The following is a 17,453-nucleotide window of genomic DNA, read 5'->3' as shown; positions in this document are numbered from 1 at the left end:
GGGGAAGAGTGCACATCCCAACAGCTACTCAACACTGGCCTGGGTGGGTAACTGGAGGAATCTCACTGAAACTTAATAGTGAACTGTAAAAAAATAATAATAATAAAATAAAATAAATCTATAGAGTTACAAAAGTCAGAAAGGCAAACATATAATTCATTAGAGAATCACCAGCTTGGGCTTCAGTGTGGCTGTTGGCAGCTGTAGCAAAGGGGAGAGGCAGCACAGATAAACAGAGCTACATGGCCTGCAGATAAAGAAATTTAAAAATAAAGAATTGACTTGGGATATCCTATGGCTTATAGAGGAAGACTAAATTTAACAGTCAAATTTAACAGTAGGGAGAGCATATCAGTGAAAGCAAATCCAAAAATAACTTTCCCAGGAGGGGAAGCAGTCTGCGCAGGGAAAAGGTCTGTGGGGCTACCTGCACAAGCTCTTCCTACTAAAGAAGGCCGCCACCCATTGTAATAGCCTTACCAGGGACAGTGACTGCTTTCCACAATGGTTCTGAAGCACACAGTTGTGTGGCCCCCACTACCCCTCCACATTCTCACTGCCTGCAAAAGCCCCCACTCCCTACCCCAGTGCTCCTGCAGCCTGGAGACCAGAGATTGGGAACACCTGCAGCTAACCAAAAACTTCCAGAAGGCACATGAACCAGAGATTGAAATAGGGGCAAAGAAAAGTTTGCCTGGACCATTCAGGCTCTGGATCCCGAGAGAGAAGACTCCCACTGTTGCTGGTGATTCAGCAGAAATACAGGAGCACCTACACTCCAGGGCAGATACCCGGTATACCATATATTTTCTAGTGGTGAGGGTGAAACCTATGGAGGCTTGGTCCCTATGTCCTAAAATTTTACCAGAACCCCAGAGTTCCAGACATCTTGCAGAGACAGGTATCCCCCCTCCAAAAGGGAGTGTTGAGCAATTTCAAACACACACCCACGAGTTCAAAAGTTGAATCTAGACTAAACCACAATTGCTGGAATCTTCAGTTTAGAACTCCGTAACACCCCTACTTACAGAACACACAGTTTGTGTTAATACCCAATTATGCTACCTCACTGTATACTGGGAGACTGGAAGATGAGATCTACTACAACCAGTGATGCCTCCTACTCATGTAGGCTGGAAGCTAAGAGAGGAACACAAAGGTGTACAAAGGTGTTGAGCTTAATATTTCCCAATTCTTTACCCTGGCTTACAAAGCCAAAAATAAATACCAAGAATGAACTCCATCTTTGCCAATAGTTTTGATCACTTCATCAGAAATAAGTCCTTTATTTTAAATTTCTTATTCTTTACTTTTTTCTTTCTCATTTCTTTTTCTGTTCTTTATACCTACGTTTTTGGTCTATTTAAAATTTTATTCTTTTAAAAATTTTAGCTATTTTAAATTTTCTTTTTAAAATTTTAGCTATTTTAAATTTTTTTAAACATCATTGCTTCATATTGTGTTACTTTTTACTTTTTTCCCAGTATGTATAATTTTGTGTGTGGGAGGGGGAGTATGTGTGCATGTGTATATACTCACCACATGGATGGATTTTTGAAAACATACTTACATTATTTTACTTTGACATTAATTGCTTTCTTCTGCACCTATTTATTATTTAACCTTATTTTGCCTCAAGTGGTGTTCAATTATACGTGGATTTGACCTGTTTGGATCTTACAGTTGATGGTTTGTCCATATCTGTTCTGGTCCCTCTTGTCTTCCCTTTATCACTCTCTTCTCCCACTAACAACCAGATTTTTTTGTTCCCACATTCTCTATTTCTTTATTTTATTACTTCCTATAAATCTTGTATTCCTTCTTTTCACAGCCAACATCTGCCTCTCCTTTGATCACTTTTTTGTAAATATTGCAAATTTTTACAGTTCCACCCTACTTTCTCTGTGCTTAAGAAATTGTAATCCCACTGAATAATAGAATTACAGAGTTTATATAATTCATACCCCATTCATGTTATTGTGTTTATTAATACAGTGAATGAAATAGTAGACACCTGATGTAGAATCCTGATCTAGTCCACAGTTTTATATTGCTGTTGCTAATTTTAAATGTTGACCACACCTTTTCTATATAGGTGATGCTTAGTATTATAGATGTCAAAATAGACACTGGAAATTTATGTCAAAACTATATATCTGTGGCTGATATTAGTGCAAGTCCTGGCTGCCCCTGTTTGGAAAGAGATTGGCATAGTTCAAGACGACAGAGTAGAGATCCTGCTGCCAAGAAATGCTCACAACTCAGCCAAATAACAGTGAATCTCACCCCACACAAGATCTAGACCCACATGAGTCCAAATATTACTTCAACTCAGACCTGGGGAGAGAAATACCCAAGGAGGAACAGCCAGAGGGAAACTTCAGGTCCTACCCTTCAACATCTACTCACATATCAAAACCAGAAATAAATCTTAGAATAAAAAAGAATGACCCATGTAAGGATGCACATATGAAAGAGGAAGTAGAATCCATCTCAAATGATGCTCTGAAAACATGAACAAACAGGGAAATACATCTTTCCCCACATTTCAAAATCCCCCAATAAAGGATCATACAGATATGAAAAAGGATGGAATCCCAAATAAAAATCATAAAAAGCTGATGAATAAATGTTCAATGAACTAAAAGGAGATCTAAGGAATGCATTACAAGACCAAATACAGGAGATGAAAGACCATTTCAATGAAGAAATAGAAATATTAAAAAGAAACCAATGAGAACTCCAGAAAATGAAAGACAAAATAAATCAAATAAATAATTCACTCAAAAATATCACTGACAGATTCGATTTTGTAGAAAATAAAACTTCAGTGCTTGAAGAATGAACTTCAGGCCTTGAAGACAGGTTCCATGAATTTGTGTACACAGAGTGCAATAAAGGAAAAAAAATAGGACATGAGCAGAATATACAAAAACTTGGGGGAAACATCAAGAGACCAAACCTGAAAGTCATTCAGATAGAAAAGAACATGGAGATACAAGCTAAAGACATTAAGAACATTTTCAATTATATAGTCACAAAAAATTTCCCCCATATCAGAAAAGAGATAGACATTCACATACAGGATGGATGTGGCACTCATTATAGACCTAAGCAGAAAAGAAGTTCTCCAAGACACATCATAATCAAACAAGGAAAGAATATTAAAAGCTGCTACAAAGAAATAATAGGTTACATTTAGAGGCAAACCAATAAGACTCACTTCTGATTTCTAAACTAAACACTAAAAGCAAGTAGGGCCTGGAATGAGATATTCCAAGTTCTAAAACAAAACAATTGCCAAGCAAGATTGCTATACCCAGCAAAGCTTTTCTCCATATTTCATAAGGATATAAAATTTCCTGTGACACAGATACACTAAAAGAATTCATGACAACCAATCTAGCAATACAACAGATTCTCAAAGATACACTGCACACAAAGGAACTAAAAAGTAAACCCCAAATTTCTCAAATAGATGAAGTTCAACAGAAGACTAATCCTTTAAATGAGAATCAAGACAGAATTAAACATAACAAAAAATCAAAATCCAGTAAACCACATATTCATATCCATAATAACACCATTTAAAAGACATAGGTTAGCAGAGTGGATCAAGAACAAAAGTTAACTACATGATATCTGCAAGAGACTATCACAGGCAAAGACATTCACAGGCCAAAGTGAAAGGATGGAAAAAAATACTCCTCACAGAGTTTGTAAGCAAGCCAAATAGCTATTCTCATATCTGACAAACTTGATTTCAAGCAAAAATTAATCAAAAGAGACAAAGAAGTCCATTACATCCTGGTAAAGGGAACAATCCAAGAAGCTATAATAATAGTAAATATAGATGCCCCTAATGTTAGTGCATCAGAGTCCAGTTTAAAAATTACTCCTTTACATTAAATCCCAGATAGATCCTAGTACAATAATACTGAGTAACTTCAATACACCTGTTTCATGAATAGACAAGGCATCAAAGCATAAAACCAATAAAGATATATCTAACCTAAATAATACTACAAATAAAATAGACCTAATAGATATCCACAAAATATTTCACCCCCAAACAGCTGAATTTACCTTCTCAGCAGCTCATGGAACATTTTCTAAAATAGACCGTATTCTAGGTCACAATGTAAGTCTTAGCAAATACAAATAGAGATGTAATTCCACACATCCTATCAGACCATAATGGAATGAAACTAGAAATCAACAGCAATAAAAATAATAGAAACCACACAAACACATGAAGATTAAACCACACTCCTTTAAAGGAAGACTAGATCAAAAAAATCAAGAAATTCTTAGAAAGAAAACAATGATACAATGTACCAAATCTTTGGGACAGTCTGAAAGCAATACTAACAGGAAAATTTTTGCATTGAGTGCCTACATCAAAATAATTAAAAGATCCCAAATAAATAAGCTTATACTTCACCTGAAAATCTTAGAAAAAAAGAACAAACTAATACCACAAATCAGTAGAAGACAGAAAATAATAAAAAATAGGGCCAAAAGTAATTATTTTGAGAAAAAAATACACAGGATCGATGCAACAGAGATAAATAATATTGATAAACCCCTAGTAAAACTAACCAAAAAAAAAAAAAAGAAGAAGAGAGAAGACCCAAATAAACAAAATTAGAGATGAAAAATGAAAAATCACCACAGACACTTCTGAAATGAATAGGATCATTGGAAATTATTTTGAAAATTTATACTCCAATGAACTAAAAAATCTAAAAGACATTGAAAAATTCCTACACACTTATTGCCCAAATTGAATCAGAAAGGTATAGAAAACCTAAACAGACCAATATCAAGTAATAAAATTGAAACAGCAATTAAAAGCTTACCAAAAAGAGAATCCCAGGACAAGATGGATTCTCAGTTTTCTACCAGAAAGAAAAACTATCACCAGTCTTTCTCAAATTATTCCATGAAATTGAAAGGGAAGAAGCACTCCCAAATATATTCTACAAAGCCAGTATAATCTTATACCAAAACCAGACAAAAACATATCTAGAAAATAAAACTACAGACCAATTTCCCTGATGAACATAGATGCAAAAATCCTTATTAAAATATTAGCAATTCATATTCAAAAAATATTAAGAAGATAATACACCATGATCAGGTGGGCTTCATCCCAAGGATGCATGGTGCAGCATACAAAAATCAATAATCTGTATATTGTTTGCTACAAAAAATACATTTATTGTAATCCTACATGATTAGAATTATGTAATTCTACATAAATAGAATTAATAACAAAAGCCATATGATCATCTCAATTGACACAGAAAAGGCCTCTGTTAAAATATAGCAAACATTCATAGTAAAAACTTTGGATAAGCTAAGATAGAAGGAACTTACCTCAACATTATAAGGCTATATATAAGCCCAAAGCCAATATCATACTGAATGGAGAAAAATGTTTTTTCCTTTAAAATCAGGACCATGACAAGGAAGTCTACTCTTACAACTTCTGCTCAATATCGTTCTTAAAACTCTAGACAGAGAAATCAGGAAAGAGAAGGAAATTAAAGGGATACAAACAGGAAAAGAAGAAGTCAAACATTAACTGTTTGCTGATAACATGATCCTATAACTAGAAGACCCAAAAAAGTCCACTCGAAGATTCCTAGAACAGATAAATAAATTTAGCAAAGTAGCAGGATGCAAGATAAACACTCATAAATCAATAGCTTTTCTATATTGAGAAAGAAATAATGAAAACCATCCCCTTCACAATATTAAAAAAACACACACAAACAACAACAACAACAACAACAACAACAACAAAAACCTGGCAATTAATCTAATGAAAGCAGTGAAAGATCTCTACAATTAAAACTATAGAATACTAAAGAAAGAAATTGAACAAGACCTCAGGAGATGGAAATATCTCCAATGTTCTTAGATAGGCAGAATTAATGTTGTCAAAATGGCCATGCTACAAAAAACAATATACAGATTCAATGGAATCCTCATCAAAATAACAATGGCATTCTTCATTGAACTAGAAAAAAAAAGAATACTTACATTCATTTGAAAGAATAAGAGAACCAGAATAGCTAAAGAAATTCTGAATAAGAGTTTTGATGCAGGAGGTATCATAATACCCAATCTCAAATTCTACTACAAAGTTATAGTAACAACAACAACAACAAAAAAAGGATGCATGGTGCAGCATGGAACTGGCATCAAAATACACATGAAGTCCAATGGAATAGAATGGAAAAACCAGAGACAAAGCCACATACTTAAAGTCATGTGATACTGGACAAAGGAGTCAAAAATATATGTTGGAGAAAAGACAGTCTTTTAAATAAATGATTCTGTGAAAACTGGGTATCTATATGGAGAAGAATGAATTAGATCTCTATTTTTCACTCTGCACAAAAGTCACATCAAAATGGATCAAAGACAAAGAATTAGACCAGAATTCTTCCACCTGCTAGAAGAAAACATAGGGTCAAAACTCCATTATATAGGTGCAGGAACTGACATCCTCAACAAGACCCCCAATGCTCGAGAAATAAAAACAAGAATCAACAAATGGATTGTCATCAATATAAAAACTTCTCCACAGCAAAGAAAATGATTCAGGGAGTGAAGAGGGAGCATATGGAATGGGAGAAAATATTTGCCAGCTACTCCTCTGACCCGTGGTTATAACTAGAATATATAAAGAACTCAAAAAACTTCATTCCAAAAAATAAAAAAAATATATAACCCAATCAAAAAAAAATGGTCCAAAACTAAACAGAAGTTTATCAAAAGAAGAAACACAAATGGCTAACAAGTATATGAAAAAAATATTCAATATCTCTAGAGATCAGGGAAAGGCACATCAAAACTAAATTAAGATTTCATCTCATTCCAGTCAGGATGGCAATTATCAAGAATACAAATAATAATAAATGTGGGGAGGATTGTTGGTGGAACAGCAAATTAGTACAACCACTTTGGAAAGCAGTGTGGAGATACCTCAAAAGACTAGTAATGGAATCATATGCAGTCCAGCTGTCCTATTCCTCAGTAATTATCCAAAAGAACTAAAATCAGCATACTATAGTAATACAGCCATTATAATATTTATAACAGCACAATTCACAATAGCCAAATTATGAAATCAAACCAGATGTCTGTCAATAGATGAATGGATCAAGAAAATGTGTTATATATACACAATGGAGTTTTACTCAGCCGTAAAGAGGAATGGGATAATGCCATTTGCTGGTAAATGGACAGAAGTGGAGAAAATCTTGCTAAGTGAAATAAGCCAGGATCAGAAAACCAAGGATTGAATGCTGTCTCTCATATGTGAAAGAGAGAAAGCAAAATAGGGGAAAGAAGGCAGTGGGAGGGGAATATCACAAAGATATACGGAAGATCAGTGGAGTAAAGTAGGAGAACAAGAGGGAAGGAGGAAGGAAGGAAGAGAGCGAGAAAGAAATGTGGAATTAATCTAACAGAATCATGTGACATACATAAATAAATTTACCAAAGGGGATATCTTCTTTATGTATATGTAGAAAGTATAAATAAAAATAAATAAAGGAGCAAAAGGAAGACCAGTAGAAAGTGGAGAGGGAGAAGAAGGAGAAGGAGGATTGAAATAATATTCCCTGTATGTATAATCATGTCAAAAGGAACCCAAATACCATGCATAAATATAATGCTCTAATAAAAAAAATTAAAAACAGTTTCTTTATTTATGTCCCCTTTATCCCTTGGACTCATTTCTAACCAGTTGCTGTTCTGTTTTCCTTTAATTTTCAATTCTACTAGTTTTCTTTATTTTTTTAATTGAAATAAAATTGCATGTATTTGTGGTGTACAACATGATGTTTTGAACTATGTATACATTGTGAATGGCTAAATCAAGCTAATTAACATGTATTACCTCACATGTTGTGTGTGTGTATGTGTGTGTGTGTGTGTGTGTCTGGTGTGGTGAGAGCACTTAAACTCTCTCTTAAGTATGCAATATATTATATACTTAACTGTGGGAGACCATCCTTGCATGTGACTGAGTTTCCTCCCCAGATGGGTGTGAGGTGCTCAGTCACATTTAATGTGGCAGAGCTTTCCTCAGCCTTCTTGGGTTCCAGAGCTTGTCCGTGTGGAAGCATGTCTCACCACTGCCCGAAAGATCCAATCATTGCAGCTGACCTTGCCATACTGCCCCCCTTGACCTTCATTGGATGGGATTTTTCCCAGAATTTTTTGTTCCCCAATAAAAGCCCTCTCTCTAGCTTGCTTGCTCTCTCTCTCTCTCTCTAGCCTATTCAGTAAAACCTTGCTGCCCCCCTGGGGAGCTTGAGGCTGAGGGTTCAAGGAGCCATCCTGGAGCTGGTTTAAAGGTAAAATGGTGTCTGTGTCTTTAATTTAAAATCCCTGAGGATTTTCCCGCGTGACCCAACCATCCACACCGTCTGCACTGGCCTCGGACAAAATTTAACAAAATATATTCTCTTAATATACAGTATGTTATATTCTTAATATATATAGTATGTTGATGTATAATACATATACTATATTGTTCTAAAATCTACAATATATCATTACTACTTATAATCACTATGATGTACGGTAGGTCTCTTGAATTTATTCCTTTTATCTAAACTGAAATTTTGTGTCCTTTGACAAACATTTCCCCAATTCACTAACTCTTTAGCCTCTGGTAACTACCATTCTACTTTCAGCTTCTATGAATTCAATTTTTTAAAATTCCATATATAAGAAAGATCATGAGGTATTTGACTTTCTTTTGTGCTTTACTCATTTGAACATAGGTCTTCTGGGTTATTGTTGTTGCAAATGACAAATTTTATTTCTTTTTTAAGGCTGAGTAGTACTCCATTGTGTATATATACCACATTTTTAAATTCATCCATCTGTTAATGAGCACTTAGGTTGACGCAATATTTGCTATTATGAACAAGGCTGAATTGAACATGGAAATGCAAATATCTCTTACACAAACCAGTTTAATTTTCTTTGAATGTATACTAGTGGGGTGGCTGGATACTATGATAGTTTTTATTTAATTGCTTGAGGAACCTCCATAATGGCTGTTTTCCATAATGGCTATACTAACTACATTCCTTTTTGTTGCCTTTTCTTCACATCCTTGCCAGCACTTTTTATCTTACATATTTTTGTTAGGCATTCTAACAAGAGTGAAGTGATATGTCATTGTTTTAATTTGCATTTCCTTGATTATTACTAATGTTGTTAATGTTTTTATTAAGTTATTTATTTATTATATTTTTTTTATATATGATTCCAGAATGCATTTCATATTACACATATAGAGTAAAATTTTTCAAGTCTCTGGTTGTACACAAAGTATTTTCACACCATTTGTGTCATCACACATGTACTTAGGGTAATGATATTTAACTCATTCTTCCCTCTTTCCTACCCCCAGCACCCCTCCTTTCCCTCCCTCCCTTTTACCCTATCCAAAGTTCCTCCATTCCTCCCATGCTCCCCTGCCCATTGCCATTATGAATCATCCTCCTCCTATAAAAGAAAATATTAGGCCTTTGGAATTTTGGGATTGGCTAACTTCACTTAACATTATCTTCTCCATCACCATCCATTTACCTGCAAATATCATGATTTTATTCTCTTTTAATGCTGAGTAATATTCCATTGTGTATATACACCAAAGTTTTTCTATCCGTTCATGTACTGAAGGGCATCTATGTTGCTTCCATAGTTTAGCTATTGTGAATTGTGCAGATATAAATATTGATGTGACTGCATAAGTGTAATATGCTGTTTTTAAGTTCTTTGGGTATAAACCAAGGGGAGGAATAGCTGGGTCAAATTGTGGTTCCATTCCCAGTTTTCCAAGGAATCTCCATACTTCTTTCCAGATTGGCTGCACCAATTTGCAGTCCCACCAGCAATGTAGGAGTGTGCCTTTTCCCCCACATCCTCGCTAACACTTATTTGTTGTTTGTATTCTTGATAGCTGCCATTCTGACTGGAGAGAGATGAAATCTTAGAGTAGTTTTAATTTACATTTCTCTAATTGCTAGAGATGTTGAATATTTTTTAATATATTTGTTGATTGATTATATATCCTCTTCTTAGAATTGTCTGTTCAGTTCCTTGGCTCACTTATTGATTGGGTTATTTGATTTTTTGGTATTAAGGTTTTTGAGTTCTTTATAGATCCTAGAGATCAATGCTCTGTCTGATGTGCTTGTGGTAGATTTGCTCCCATTCTGTAGGCTCTCTATTCATCTCACTAATTGTTTCTTTTGCTGAGAAGAACATTTTTAGTTTGAATCCATCCCATTTATTGATTCTTGGTTTTAATTCTTGTGCTATAGGAGTCTTATTAAGGAAGTTGGGGCCTAATTCAATGTGATGGAGATTGGGGCCTACTTTTTCTTCCATTAGGCTCAAGGTCTCTGGTTTAATTCCTAGATCCTTGATCCATTTTGAGTTGAGTTTTGTGCACGGTGAGAGAGAGGTTTAATTTCATTTTGTTACATTTGGATTTCCAGTTTTCCCAGCACCATTTGTTGAAGAGGCTGTCTTCTCTCTTATATATGTTTTTGGAGGCTTTGTCTAATATGAGATAACTATAATTATGTGGGTTAGTCCCTGTGTCCTCTATTCTGTACCGTTGGTCTACAAGTCTATTTCGGTAACAATACCATGCTGTTTTTTGCTGTTTTTTCCTGAGATGAGTCTCTTGGGGGCAGCATATTGTTGGGTCTTTTTTTTTTTAAATCCAATCCGCCAGTCTATGTCTTTTGATTGGTGAGTTTAGGTTATTAACATTCAGGGTTATTATTGAGACATGATTTGAATTCTTGGTCATATTTTTTATTTTTGGTATTTAACTTGACTTGGTTTCTCCTTTGATTTGTATTTCCTTTAGTTTAATACCTCCATTTGCTGATTTTCATTGTTGTTTTTCATTTCCTCCTCATGGAATATTTTGCCAAGGATGTTCTATAGTGCAGGCTTTCGAGTTGTATTCTTTTAACTTTTGTTTATCATTTAATTTGTTTTCAAATCTAAAGTTAAATTTTTCTGGATATAAGATTCTTGGTTGGCATCCATTTTCTTTCAGAGCTTGGTATATGTTTTTCCAGGATGGTCTAGCTTTCAGAGTCTGGGTTGAAAAATCTGCCATTATCCTAAATTTCCATACCCACCCATATGTAATGTGATTTCTTTCTCTTATGGCTTTTGAAATTTTCTCCTTATTCTATATTCCTTATAATGTGCCTTGGTATAGATCTGTTGTGAATTTGTACATTTGGTAACCTGTAAATCTCTTGTATTTGTTTTTTTTAATTCATTCTTTATGTTTGGGAAGTTTTCTGATATTATTTCATTGAATAGATTGTTCATTCCTTTGGTTTGGAATTATACCCATTCCTCTATCCCAATAACTCTTAAATTTGGTCTTTTTATATTATCCCATAATTCTTGAATGTTCGGTTCATGGTTTCTTACCATCTTCCCTGGGTGGTCAACATTCTTTTCAAGATTATATATTTTGTCTTCATTCTCTTAGGTCCTGTCTTCCAAGTGATTGAATCTGTTGGCGGTGCTTTCTATTGAGCTTTTAATTTGGTTTATTGTTTCTTTCATTTCAAGAAATTCTGTGTTTTTTTCCCCCTGAACCTCTATCTCTTTTTTGAAGTGACATTTTGCTTCCTGTATTTGCTTATATAACTTTTTATCAAAATGATCTTTTGCTATCTGTATTTGCTCTCTTATATCATCTTTTAATTCACAGAACATTTTAATTATGTACATATTGATCTCTTTCTCTGACATTTCTTTTGTTGTGCCAGCCATTATTCTAATAATGTAATATCTTGATTTGTTGGGGGCACTTTCTTCCTTTGTTTTTTTCATGTTGTTCATGTGTCTTCCCTTCTAACACTGCACATCCAAAGCATTTCAGTTTTTACCCTATAGCCTTATAGTGTCCCTGCAGGTTTCCAATACCTCTCCTTTAAGGGAGAGAACAATGTGAACAGATCCCAAAACGAACAATATACAACCTTAAGCCAAATAGCTACTATTAAGATGTCTACAGTTTTATTACTATATGCAGAAATGGTGAGTTCAACTATTATCTACAATATAAACAGTAGGTTTGCAAAAGAGTCTACTGTTTCTGATGGTAGACAAAGAACTGGGAGTGAGGTGTAGGATGAGATGTTGTGGGGGTAGGAGGTGAGGATGTAGAGTTAATAGATCTTAAAAAGCATAAAAGAAGAATCTAAAGAAGTTGGTTAGTAGCAAGAGAAGAGAGAGTAAGTGATTTGGGGGAGACAAGTAAGTGGGAAGACAGTAGAGTAAAATCAACAAACATAAATATTAAGAAAAATGAAAAAATAGGAGATAAAAGAATATACAACACCACTGTAATATACTATTCAGCCATCCCAGTCATCAGTAACCTAATTCATGAAAAGTACTTGGTTTCATAAATATTGGGGATGTGAGGGTGGGAGAAGAGAGAGAGAGAAGAAATAGAAAAAAAGATCTTGAAGGAAGATACAGGATTGTTTTTGTTGGAGTTCAGTATATTTCTTGCTTCCCTTCTCATCTAAAAGGTGGGGTTGTCTGTTGTTTGCTAATAATCCTCACCTTCAGGATGGTGAGGGTTATTAGGGTGGGAGTGTTGGTCTTGGGGTGTGGTTCCTGGAAGTGGAGTATAGTAAGTGCTTGTCAGCCCCTGCTGGAAGACTGAGCCCCAAGAATCTCCACTGGGGCCCACTCGTGTGCTGTGGCACCTGATCTTATCTCTTTATATTGCCTGTAGACCTTGCAATTCCTGGCCTCTAATTTGTCTCTAAACTGTATCTCGCTCACCTCCTTCCAGTCTACTTCCCAATCAGGAACCTTTCTGTCCAGAGGTCTTGTGGGCTGCACTCTGAGGGCTGAGCATCTGTCATGGAGAGCTGTTTTGTATTTGGCAGTTCAAGATCAGGTTTTGCAACCCAGTTTTGCAAGTTATGGACTGGCCACGTAGCTGCAAGCACTGTGCCTGTTTAGCGGCTGCTGGGGGTGGGGGGTGTTGGGGACTTTCGGTACCTTGATATTGTTTCTAAGTCTCAGCCAGTGTTCCAAGCAAGGAGTTGCCCCAACTAAAGATGGTGACGAAGGTGACCCAAGATGGAAGCGGCTGCTTTCAGTGATGGGGTGTCAGGTTGGGGTGGGGCCGGATAGTGGCGTTGAGCAGCATGTTCAGAGACACAGGTCTGTGGCATGCAGTATTGTGGCAGGGAGGCTGTCACCAGACCCAGTGCCATGTCCTCAGGCTACCACATGTAGGGGACTGGTCAGTGGTTGCAGTGCCACAAGATGAAGGCATTGGAGGAGCCCCACTTTTACATGGAAGTGGTGGCTGAAGTTCCTGTAAAGGCTGCAGCCAGGTGTCCTTGTTGGAGCTGTGACTGGGATTCCTGCCCAGGTAGGTGTCCAGTGGTCCTACTTGGGCACCAGAGGACCTGTGTGGACGAGTGGATGAGAGTCCGGTGCTGACACTAAGGCCTGGGGACCTGCACAGCATGGCAGCTGTGATTCCTGCACATGAGTAGCTGTTGGGAATCCTCTAATCACTTGCAGAGAAACAGTATTCCCACTACTTAAATCCTAGGTCCAGAGCAACCCATATTGCAGCTTCCCTCTAGCCCACCATCTTGGACCCCACCCCCATGTTGTTAATTTTTAAAAGTATACCTGCCAGCTATTTATTTGTATGTTTTATTTCGAGAAATGTGTATTGGGTCTGCTTCTCATTTTGAAATCATACTTTCTTTTTTTATTATTGTTGAATTGAAAAACATTGCTCTACTTTTCTTTAATATACATTTCCACGAATTTTCACTTCCAAGGATTTTGTACAAATGGAATAAAACATTATGAACTGTTTAATCTGTGTTATTTTACCAGCATTATTATTTTGGGATTCATCAATATTGTAACAAATCAGGAGTTCATTTCCTTATATTTTAAGTAATAGTCCATTGTAAGGATAGACCACAGTTTGTTCATTCATTCACCTGTTCATAAACATTTGCATTAGTTTTCAGTTGTGACAAATACAGTGCTATAAGCATTTATTTGTGTACAAATGTTCATATAGATAATTAATGGTGATAGCTAATTGTATACATCAGCTTGACTGGGTAAAGGGATGCCCAGATAGCTGGTAAAATATTTTTTCTGGGTATTTCTGGAAGAGATTAGCATTTGAATCAGTAAATTAAATACAGTAAATTAATCTTCCCTCCCCAGTGTGGGCAGGTATCATCTCATCCATTGGTGGAACTGCGTTTTCTCTGTCCTGGAGCTGCAATATATATATTGAAAAAATATATATATATTTTCTCCTTTAGGCACAGTATATATTTTCTTCCTTCAGACACAGTTTCTCCAGGTTCTCATGTCTTCAGACTCTAGCACTTAACCAGCACCATTTCTCCAACTCCTGCCAAAATCTCAGGATTTTGGCCTTAGACTGAGAATTGCATCATTGGCTTGTATGGTTCTCTGAGCTTCAGACTTAGAATGAATTACTCCACTAACTTTCTTGATTCTCCTGCTTGAACACAGCATATTGTGTCTTTCTCAACTTCCATAATCTCATGAAGAATTTCCCATATAAAATTTCACCTTATAGCCAGGTGTGGTGGCACATGCTTATACTGGGGAGACTTGAAGCAGGAGGATTTCATGTTCAAAGCCAGCCTCAGCAACTTAGTAAGGCCCCAAGCAACTTAGTGAGACCCTGTCTCAAAATAAAAAATAAAGACTGCTGTGGATTCAGCTCAGTGGTTAAGCTCTCCTGGGTTCAATCCCAGTACCAAAACAAACAAACAAACAAACAAATCCCTTCTTATTTATCTTATATATTTCTATATATCCTATTGGTTCTGTTTCTCTGGATGACCCTGATACACGCATACATACATACATATATATGTATATTTACATATATATGTATGTATGTGTGTATATATATATATATATATTTCATTTTCATTGGACAAAAACCTAAAAACAGAATGTTTGGATCATAAGGTAGGTGCATGCCTAACTTTTTAAAAAACTTCCAATGTGTTTTAACTATATTATGTTCTTACCAAAAGTATGTGAGAGTTTCAAGTTGTCTTAATGACACTTGGTGTGGTCGGTAATTTAAATTTTAGGTATTCTAATAATTGTATAGTGGTATCTTTTTGGTTTTTTTTCTGTAATGACCCATGATGTTGAGCATCTTTTGAAAAGTTTATTTCTCATTTATGCATCTTCTTTGGTAAACACATCTGTTTAAACCTTTGCCATTTAAAATAAATCCACCTATTTGGGTTTTGTTGATTAATTTTTTTGCAATTCTTTATATATTCTGGATACAAGTTTTTTATGAGATATGTGCTTTATTTCCTTATGAGATATGTACAATAATTCCTTCCAGTCTGTGATTTTCTTTTAATTCTTAAGCAGTATCCTGCAGAGAAGATTTTTGTTTTAGTGGTGTTCAATTTATCTACTTACTCTTTCATATATTATTATTTTAGTATCATATCAGAAAATTTTGGTTAACTCAAGATCAGAAAGATTTCATATTTTGTTTTTTATATTTTTAGTTAGATGTTTAGGTCTGTTAAATGTAGAAAAGTAAAACGTTGAATATGATGAGAGGTTTGGATGCCAGTTCATTTTAGAAAATATGAATATCCAATTCTTTCAGTGCTATTTTTAAAAAAGACTATGTTTTTTTCCTCCCCCCACCCCTCTCCCTCTTTCTTTCTATGTTCTGGGGATGGCACTGGGGAACAAATCTGGTCCAGGGCCTTGCACAATGCTAGACAAATGTTCTATCATTAAGCTGCATTCCCAGCCTTTTACAAAATTTTATTTTGAGATAGGTCTTGACCGATTGCCCAGGCTGGCCTTGTACTTGGAAGCCTGATTCAGCCTCCTGAGTATCTGGGATTACAGGTGTGCACTGTGGTACCCTGTTAGAAAAGACTATTTTTTTCTATGCTGCATTGCTTTTGGAATTTCATAAAAAAATCAGTGATCTATATGTGTGTGAATATACTTCTAGACTATCCTTTTCTTTTTTAATCCTCTATTTGTCTATACCAATAGCATGCTGATTTGATTATAGTAGCTTCATAATAATCCTTAAAAACCAAATAGTGTTATCTTTCAAACTTCTTTTTCTATTTCAGAACTAGTTTGGCCATTCTGGATCCTTGGCATTTCTATATAAACTTTAGAATCAGCTTGTTAATTTTGACACAAAATATCTACTGAAGTTGCTTATCTTCCTCATTATGGTTCCTGTTTTCTGCCTTCATTGTTTGACTACTAATTTTTGTTTGAACTACTTGACATTGTGAATTTTACCTCATTGAATGATTTTTTGTTCCTGTAAATTATCTTGATCTTTATTTTAAGGAGCAAGTAAAAAACGGTGTGGTTAAAGGATATTTTAAATAAAAGATTATTTTAGCAGTTTTTTAATTGGTCATATTCAATCTTGCTAAATTTATATTTTAAATTTGAAGTACTTATCCTTTTAATTCTTTTTTTTACAGGTTAAAGAAATTTAGGATACACTAAACCATTAAAAGCTTTCTTCCTTTTTCATTACTATGTTGATAGAACTTCCTACTTATGGTAGGCACTTAATAGTTTTTTAAACCATGTTAAAAAGATAATTGGCAGCTGAAAATTAGAAATTATACTTAAAACTAGTGGTTTATGGTAATAGCCAGGTATGAGACCTTTGTGCAATAGGAGTGATCTATACAGATGGTAAAAAGCAAGCCAGTCAGAGAACCTCTTTGCAAGTGTTTTAATGAGAGGGCCACGGGAATAAAAATGGTACAGTAATCCAGAAGCAAAATGATAGTCCAGGAGAAAGAAGAAAGAAGCAGCAGTGAAAAAGCAGAAGATGTGTAAGCAGAAACGAGTCACAAAGAAAATAAGGAATAATATACTCAGCATTAAAGAACTTAAAGCACAGCTAGAGGATGAGGCAGATGAATAGTCATGAACTTGATCAAAAGCTAGAGTTGCTATCTGTTCTTAAAGGCTGCATTTTGCATACTGGACATACTGAATAGGAAGGAATAATGTTTTATAAACCCTGGTTTGCAGCTGTGGCCAGCTCTTTTCAAATTTCCCGTGTTTTCTTAAAATTACCTCATATTAGCGGAGATACTCTGACTGAATGTCTATTTCCTATGAGTGTAAAACAACTTGATACAACTTGGAAACTGGTCGCAAAGTAGAATTAGCCAGAGTCAAATTGACATGAGGACAATAGATGAGCACATCATCCATAGAACCAGGTTTCTGAAACTTTAAGAAGATTAAGGAATATGAGTGGGAAATCACCTCCTCAAAACTTTAAGCATGCAGACAGA

This window comes from Spermophilus citellus (assembly GCF_964194105.1).
Source record: "Spermophilus citellus genome assembly, chromosome: 10".
NCBI classification, from domain to species: Eukaryota; Metazoa; Chordata; class Mammalia; order Rodentia; family Sciuridae; genus Spermophilus; species Spermophilus citellus.
This window is presented reverse-complemented; position numbering follows the sequence as displayed.